This window comes from Nannospalax galili, unplaced genomic scaffold, assembly GCF_000622305.1.
Source record: "Nannospalax galili isolate Female #2095 unplaced genomic scaffold, S.galili_v1.0 scaffold87, whole genome shotgun sequence".
NCBI classification, from domain to species: Eukaryota; Metazoa; Chordata; class Mammalia; order Rodentia; family Spalacidae; genus Nannospalax; species Nannospalax galili.
In genome coordinates this window covers 10665386-10673246 of record NW_008360320.1, presented here as the reverse complement: position 1 = coordinate 10673246, position 7861 = coordinate 10665386, and positions in this window count along the sequence as shown.

Here is a 7861-nt window from a genome sequence, read left to right as displayed (position 1 = left end):
AAAAGAAATTGAAACAGTAATACAAAACCTCCCAACTAAAAAAAGCCCAGGACCAGAAGGATTTACAGCAGAATTGTATCAGACATTTAAAGAAGATCTGCAGCCAACACTATTTAATTTATTCAAAAGATAGAAATGGAAGGAAAACTTCCAAATTCCTTCTATGAAGCCAACATAACTCTGATACCAAAGCCAGGTAAAGATACAACCAAAAAAGAAAACTATGGACCCATATCCTTAATGAACATAGATGCAAAAATTCTCAACAAGATACTTGCAAACTGCATACAGACACACATCCAAAGTATCATCTGCCATGATCAAGTCAGCTTTATCCCAGAGATGCAGGGATGGTTCAATATATGTAAATCAATAAACATCATAAATCATATAAATGGTCTCAAAGACAAGAACCACATGTTAATCTCAATAGATACAGAGAAGGCCTTTGACAAAATTCAACGTACATTTATGTTCAAAGTCCTAGAGAGAATTGGACTGGAAGTAACATACCTCAACATAAATAAGCAATATACAACAAACCCACAGCAAACCTCATTCTAAATGGAGAAAAACTGGAAGCATTCCCTTTAAAATCAGGAACCAGACAAGGCTGTCCACTATCTCCCTGACCAAAGACATTAAAGAGGTCTACAAGGAAAATTTTAACTCTTTAAAGAAAGAAATTGAAGAAGACATGAGAAGATGGAAGGACCTCCCATGCTCATGGATTGGAAGAATTAATATTGTGAAAATGACCATCATACCAAGAGTCATATATAGATTCAATGCAATGCCAATCAAAATCCCCATGACATTTTTCACAGAATTGGAAAAAAAATCCTAAGATTCACATGGAAGCACAAAAGACCTCGGATAGCCAAAACACCCCTGAGCACTAAGAGCAATGCGGGGGGATTACTATACCAGATTTTAAGCTGTATTATAGAGAGATAGTCATAAAAACAACATGGTACTGGCACAAAAATAGACCCATAGATCAATGGAAGAAATTGAAGACCCAAATATGTGTACATACAATTTCAGCCACCTGATATTTGACAAAGGGGCCAGAATATTCACTGAGGAGAATAGAATCTTCCCTCTTTTTGTTCCTTGACAATTATTGACTGTGAGTAGCTAAAACTACAGAAGATGAAACTATGGATAAAAGAATGTTAGCATAAAATACAATTTTTTTCATAATTATGTTCATTCTAAAGAAAACAAAGATAAATATTCTAATTGTAATATATATATATATATATATGTGTGTGTGTTATATTGCAAACATCAAAAATAACAGGTCTCTCCCACAGTGTTTAAGAGAGAAAAGAGGAAATTCTCAAAAATTGGGAGCCATCATTCCTTTTAACTTTTAGTTTTTTCTTTTCATTTCTGGGACTGGAGCCAGAGCCTTGTGCATACTAGGGAGGATTGCTGAAACTGGACCACATCCTCTGTCCTCATTTTCATCTTTTTTATTATATAGGGTCTCACTAAGCTGCCCAGGTTGACCTTGAACCCACTCTTCAGCAAAGACAGGCATTACACTTATGATCTTCCTGCCTAGTCTCCCAAGCAGCTGGGATTACAGGCCTGCACACCTAGGCCTAGCATAATTCAGTAGACTACTGCCTTGTTCTGACCTCTGGAGTCTTGTTCATAGATGGACAGAAAAACCATGAAGGTATTACTAAAAAGAAAATTTCTTAATGCACGTCTTAGGGATATTACAGAAGACTCAAACCTTGTCATAGAACTCACCAGGAGCCTTCTCTCCTTCCGTCCTGCTATCTTGAGTTTTCCGACTTTGTACGGTTCCTCTTCCCTTCGTCTTCTACTCTTTCTTCTTTATTAATAGCTTTATCAATGTTCTCAGCTAAATTCTCCTTTCCTGCTTTGTTTGGTCTTTCAAGTTCCAACCCACTCTTTTATTCATTTTATTTCTTATAAAGAGATCCAATCCCCTGCCTTTCTGAGCCCTTTGTTACCTGAGTGTGGTGCTGGGTTATGGAGCCAACAAGGACCAGAAGTGAATGGGGTACATGATTGGAGGAAGTTAAGAACAGTCACTAGGAAATTAATACTATTGATTCACATTTGCATACTGCAAAGGCATGCACATTTGGAAAATCAAGGTCAAAATTGGGCTTTCTAATTTTAAGAAAGAAAACAAATCTACTTGCAAGTGTAGTGCTTTTTCCAGGACTGTGATATTACTGAGATTCTGGGGTCCCTGTCTGCTTGTTCCTTTGTTAAGCAAGATTATTACTTTTGTTTAGCAAGTATCCTGATAGGTAGTCATTAAGCAACAAGGAACTAAGAATAGTAGTCTCAATTGAGAGAGCAGAATTTATCACAAGATGCCAAGATTTCAAAACCTGGGCAAGGAGGGATGGGTACTGGGAGCAAGGAGGAACCTCGATTTCTGTAAGGATGGATGGTGACACAAGGCAGAGAACCTCAAGTGCCAGCCACTGACAGAAATTCGGGATACTGGAGCTGGATTTCTGTTTTTTTTTCGTTTTTTTTTTTTTTTTTTTTTTTTTTTTTTTTGTCTTTTTGAGACAGGGTCTCCTTGTAGCCCCAGCTGTCCTGGAACTCACTATGTAGACCAGGCTGGCTTTGAACTCACAAAGATCCGCCTGCCTCTGCCTCCCAAGTGCTGGGATTAAAGGCGTGCGCCACCACACCCGGCAGATTTCTGTTATTTTATACAATTCTCTTTTGTGTCCTCAGGATACAATTTATTTTATTTAAAATAATACTTTATTGATTCTTTAAGAATTTCATGTAATGTATTCTGATCATATTCAGATTCCACACCTCTAACTTCATGTCCTCTATTTTTTTAAAGACCCATCCAGTTCAGTTCAACTTGTCTTCCCCAAATACTCTTTTTTTTTTTTTTTTTTTTTGGTCTTTTTGAGATAGAGGGCAGGTCCATTCCCTTGAGAGTGGTCAACCTGCCCAGTGTCACATACTTAAAGAAAACTGACTCTTTCTCTCCCCAAAGTTATCAGTTGCAATTGTTTTTCAACTAGGGCTTCATGTTGCCTTACCTCCCATGCTGGGATTTTTGCTTGGCTTGGCTTCTGTACGTTGTCTTAACTGCTCTGAGTTCATATATGCAACTGCCTTGTTGTGTCTGGAAAATATTCTTCTGGCTTTTTCAATCTTTTTGGCCCCTCCTATGTTATATTTCCTGAAACTCTGGGGTAGGGGTGTGATACAGATATCCTTTTTAAGGCTGAGCACTCCACTGTTTCTTATTTGCTGCATATTGTGCAGTTGAGGGTCTCTGTGTTAATAGCAACCTGATACACAAAGAAGCTTGTCTGGTGAAAGTTGAGAGATACACTAAATAAGTTATTAGGAGTTAATTTACCATGATGTCCATATAGCAGAATAATAATAACTTATTATTATTATTATTATTAACTTATTATTAGGGACAGGTTCTTAGCCCTGATAACAGTCCCAGATATGGGCTGCATGTTGTGAAGTTGGCCATAAACAGAATAAGAGAAAGGGGTGTGTTACTCCCATAACATTTGTGCCACTAGTGCCCAAAGGGTATATCTTGGACCATTTGTTATTGTAGCTTGCAGGGTTCATAGCTTGGTAAGACTGATTTCACTTTTCCTATATGGGTCTGGGTTATCTCACTCAAGATTATTTTATTATATCTCCATCCATTTACTTGTGCATTTCATAATTTTGTTTTACTTAATAGCTGTATAATTTCTAATTGTGTATATGTACCACATTTTCATTATCCATCTATCATGTGATAGACATCTAGGTTGTCTCCATTTCCTGGCTATTGTGAAAAGATCAGCACTGAATATGGACAAGCAGATCTCCCTACAGTAAGATACAGAGTCTTTTGGTTATGTGCTATTTCATGTGGTAAACCTATCTCCAGTTTTTTGAAGAACCTCCACATTGATTTCATAGCATTTACCCCTGTTTGGGCTTCCACTACCAGTGAAGAAATGTTCCCCTTTCCCAACACCCTCACCAGCAGTGGTGCTCATTTCTTTTTTAATTTTAGCCATTTTTACTGGAGAAAGTTGAAATCTCATATTAGTTTTAACTTGCATTTCCCTGATAGCTAACGATGTTGAACCATTTTTAAAAATATTTCTCAACTATTTGCATTTCATCTTTGAAGAACTTGCTGTTTATTCTTTACCTGAATTTCTAATTCAGAACTGTTTGGGGTTTTGTGTTTAGTTTTAATTTTTTAAGATCTTTGTATATTCTAGATACTAACCCTTTGTAGGACATGTAGCTGGTAAGGAATTTTTCCTATTCTGTAGGTTGACACTTCACTCAAATGATGGTGTCCTTTTGCTGTATAAATCTTTATAGTTTCATGTGATCCCATTTATCAGTTGTTGGTCTTAATACCTGTACTACTGCTGTTCTTTTCTAAAAGTCCTTTCCTGTGCCTATAAGTCGCAGTGCATTCAATACTTTCTTCTCTATCAGATTTAAAGTGTCAGGTCTTATGTTGTGGTCTGTGATGCATTTGGAGTTGAATCCTCAGGATATTTTTAAAATTTCAAATAATACAAGGACATTCCCTGGTTTTCTTTTTAACATTAAGTGAGGATAATTTTTACACTAATGTCAAAATGCGACTGAATAAATATATAAACAATAATATAAATAATAATATTTATGAAAGATGTCATTCATGAGCCAATATAATGGCTTTCTAAAAAGGGACCAGCCAGAATTAACTATGAAGATGCATCCTTAGAGAATAGAACTGGTTCAGAGTGGGATCAGGGCATCTGCTGGCAGAATGGGAATCCCGCCAGTTTAAAGTACATGTTTAAGCATCAAAACCATTTGAGTTATCATATATGTACTTACAGGGTGAATAAAAAAAATCTGTGAATCACCAGCTCCCTTTATTCATATTTGTTCTAACTATACTCTGGTATAATAATCTGTGTAGTTCTTGAGAACATATACTCACACAAATTGCATTTAAAAATATATCTGATTATAATGGATGGACTGGTCAATCACAGCAAGCAAACACATAAACTTTTTAGCACAGTCTCAACACCTGGATTGTTAGCAATTCTAAAATTTCTAAAAGCCTCCTCAAAAGAGCTTGTGATTGGTTTTGTTAATGGAGGCAGGAAAAAATGCAAATTAAATTTTGACCTGGATAGCTATATGTTATGTATTCTGAGATATATCCCTTAAATGCCTGGAATTAACTGCATTGCTACTAGTGCACATTTGTCTCTCAAAAGGATCCAAGTTTGCACAATAAGTTATATACTTGAGTGTAACCAAATTCATAGATAATTCAGAAGTGAAATCATGATCAGAACATCTTCATTTGATAGTGATGAATTTTAGCTTCTTAGGTGGGATGTCAAAAAAAAAGGTTTAGTGGGATAGAAAATATGTTCACCTACAAGGAAGATATAGGATATGGCTAGAAAAACATTCATGTAAGGATACAGGGCTGTTTCAGCCACAGCACCTGAAAGAGCAATAACGGTAATACAGAAACGTTCAGTTACTTCCTCAGAGACCTGCCACATGCTAGGATGAGACCCATGCTATGGAGAAAAGGCTGGTTCAGTGTGCAGCGGATTCTGCTGGCACGTGTGACATGTTCTTCAATCTCAAATCCAAGTATCACTTCATATATGAAACAACCATTTTGCTCCTGTTATGCCCAAACCAAAAAACTTTACAGTGGCTATTCACAAACTTTATAATAAACTTGGGAGGTAAATATAAAAGGGGAGAAATTCAATCCAGAATTGCACGAGCAATAATTGAAAAATGCTTTGAAATTAAAATTTATAAGCTAGCAGGTTTACTGGAAAGCATATCACATATATTGCTATGGTTTCTGTCTCTCCAAAGAGAATGTAGATGTTCCAACCTCCAGCTGGTGATTGAGAATGTGACTTTATCTGGGGAGGGGTGTCTTTATAGACACAATGGAGTAGAAGTGAAGTTCCAAAGGTGGGCTCTAATTCAGTCATTGTAAAAACAGGAAATTTTGTCAGAATCAGATACCCACCCAGTCAGGATATCTTGCAAAGGTAAAGCAGAGATCAAGGTGGTATATCTAAAAATCATGAAATCCAAAACTTTCCAGTAAACATCCAGGAATTCTAGGAGAGAACTGAACAGACTCTTCCTCACAGTCCTCAGGTTTGGCCAACCTTGTCTCTGGCCTTCCCCCCTGTATTAGTCAGAGTTCTCTAGAGAAACAGAACTGTTAGAACAAATATATATTAGAAGAATTGATTAAATCTGTTACTTGGGAGTGTTAACAAACTTGAATCACACCTGAGTCGCTGAGAGCTGGGTAGTTGCTCAGCTGTCCCTGATGCTGGGTGCCCCAGCAGCCGGAGTAGTCCCATAGTGGCTGCCACACTGGAGTGGCTGAGAATCTTGCCTTTGCTCAGTCCTTGGGGCTGGGTGCCTCAGCAGGCCTAATTTGGCAATTAACCTGGGTTCCTGGAAAGTGGATGATCCCTAGTAAAAGATGGAAGCCTAGGAACATTGGTTCTGATATCATCATAGTCAATAACAGCAATCATAGGATAAATTAACTGGACAGCAAGAGGGGGAAGCCAAACAAGCAAGAGGAGAATAATATTCCTTGCCCCAGGCCCCTTTTTATCTGTGTTGCTATCAATTGGTGCAGCCTACATTTGAGGTGGGTCTTCCCACATCAATTAGGGTAATTAAGGAACTCCCTCAATTGAAGTTCCCTATTGGATTGAGGGAGTTCCCTAGTGATTCTAATTTGTGTCATATTGACATTAAATCCAACCATCATACATCCAATGATGGGAGACGATTATTTCTATTTTTTTTCTTATTGCTTAATTTTGCTACTTGACAATTTCCTGTGTGTATACAATGCTCTGATTACTTTCTTCCCCTACAATCTTTTACCTACTTTCCATACCTATAAACCCCCTTCATCCATACCAGTCCCTTTCCCATGTTTATGACTTTTGATTTTTTTATTGTCACTTATTTAATTTAATCAGGACTATCTGTGTGACCACTGGATTGGAACTATCCATTGAAGGACGATGGGGTTTTCATAGAGTACACTACTGAAGGCAATGATTTTTTACTTTTCCCTGAATCTATCAGTAGCAAATATTTTAGCAGTGAAGGGTAGGGTCCCCTGAGCCTCTCTTTCACCCATCCCTGGTGCTGATGAATCAGTTCCTGTGCAGACATCTGCAGCTGCTGTAGTTCAGGATTGTGATGGCTAGGTCTTTCACGGAGGATGATATTTCACAGCCTTTTGACAACTCCTGGGTCTTACATTCTTTCCTTTCCCTCATCTGTGATGTTCCTTGAGCGTTAGAAGTGATGCTACAAATGTCTTGTCTGGGTCTGAGTAATCATCCTATAGTTCTCAGCACTTTCGGCAGCCATGGCTTTCTGCAATCAGCAGCGTTCACTGCAGAGAGGTTTCTCTGAGCAAGACTGAGAGTAGCATTTGCTATGGGTCTACACACACATATTTGGAGGCAGCTCGGGACTGTGTTGCTACTATAGCTGCTTGAGAGTGAACGCATTCACAACTAGGGAAAAACAATTTTTATACCAATTCTTGAAGGATGCCCGTGATGAATAGTAAATTGGGGTAAGGTGGTATAGGAGAAAACCCACGAATAAAACTCACAGATGATGGAAAAATAGTTTATCTGTGCACTTCCTTTGCGTCTCAAAAGATTGGGGCAGAAAGTATACAGAAACAGCACAGAGGGGTTGGGACCCAAGTAGTGAGGAATTTGGACACATCAGAAAAAAAAAAGAGAGAGAGGAAGGAAGGAAGGAA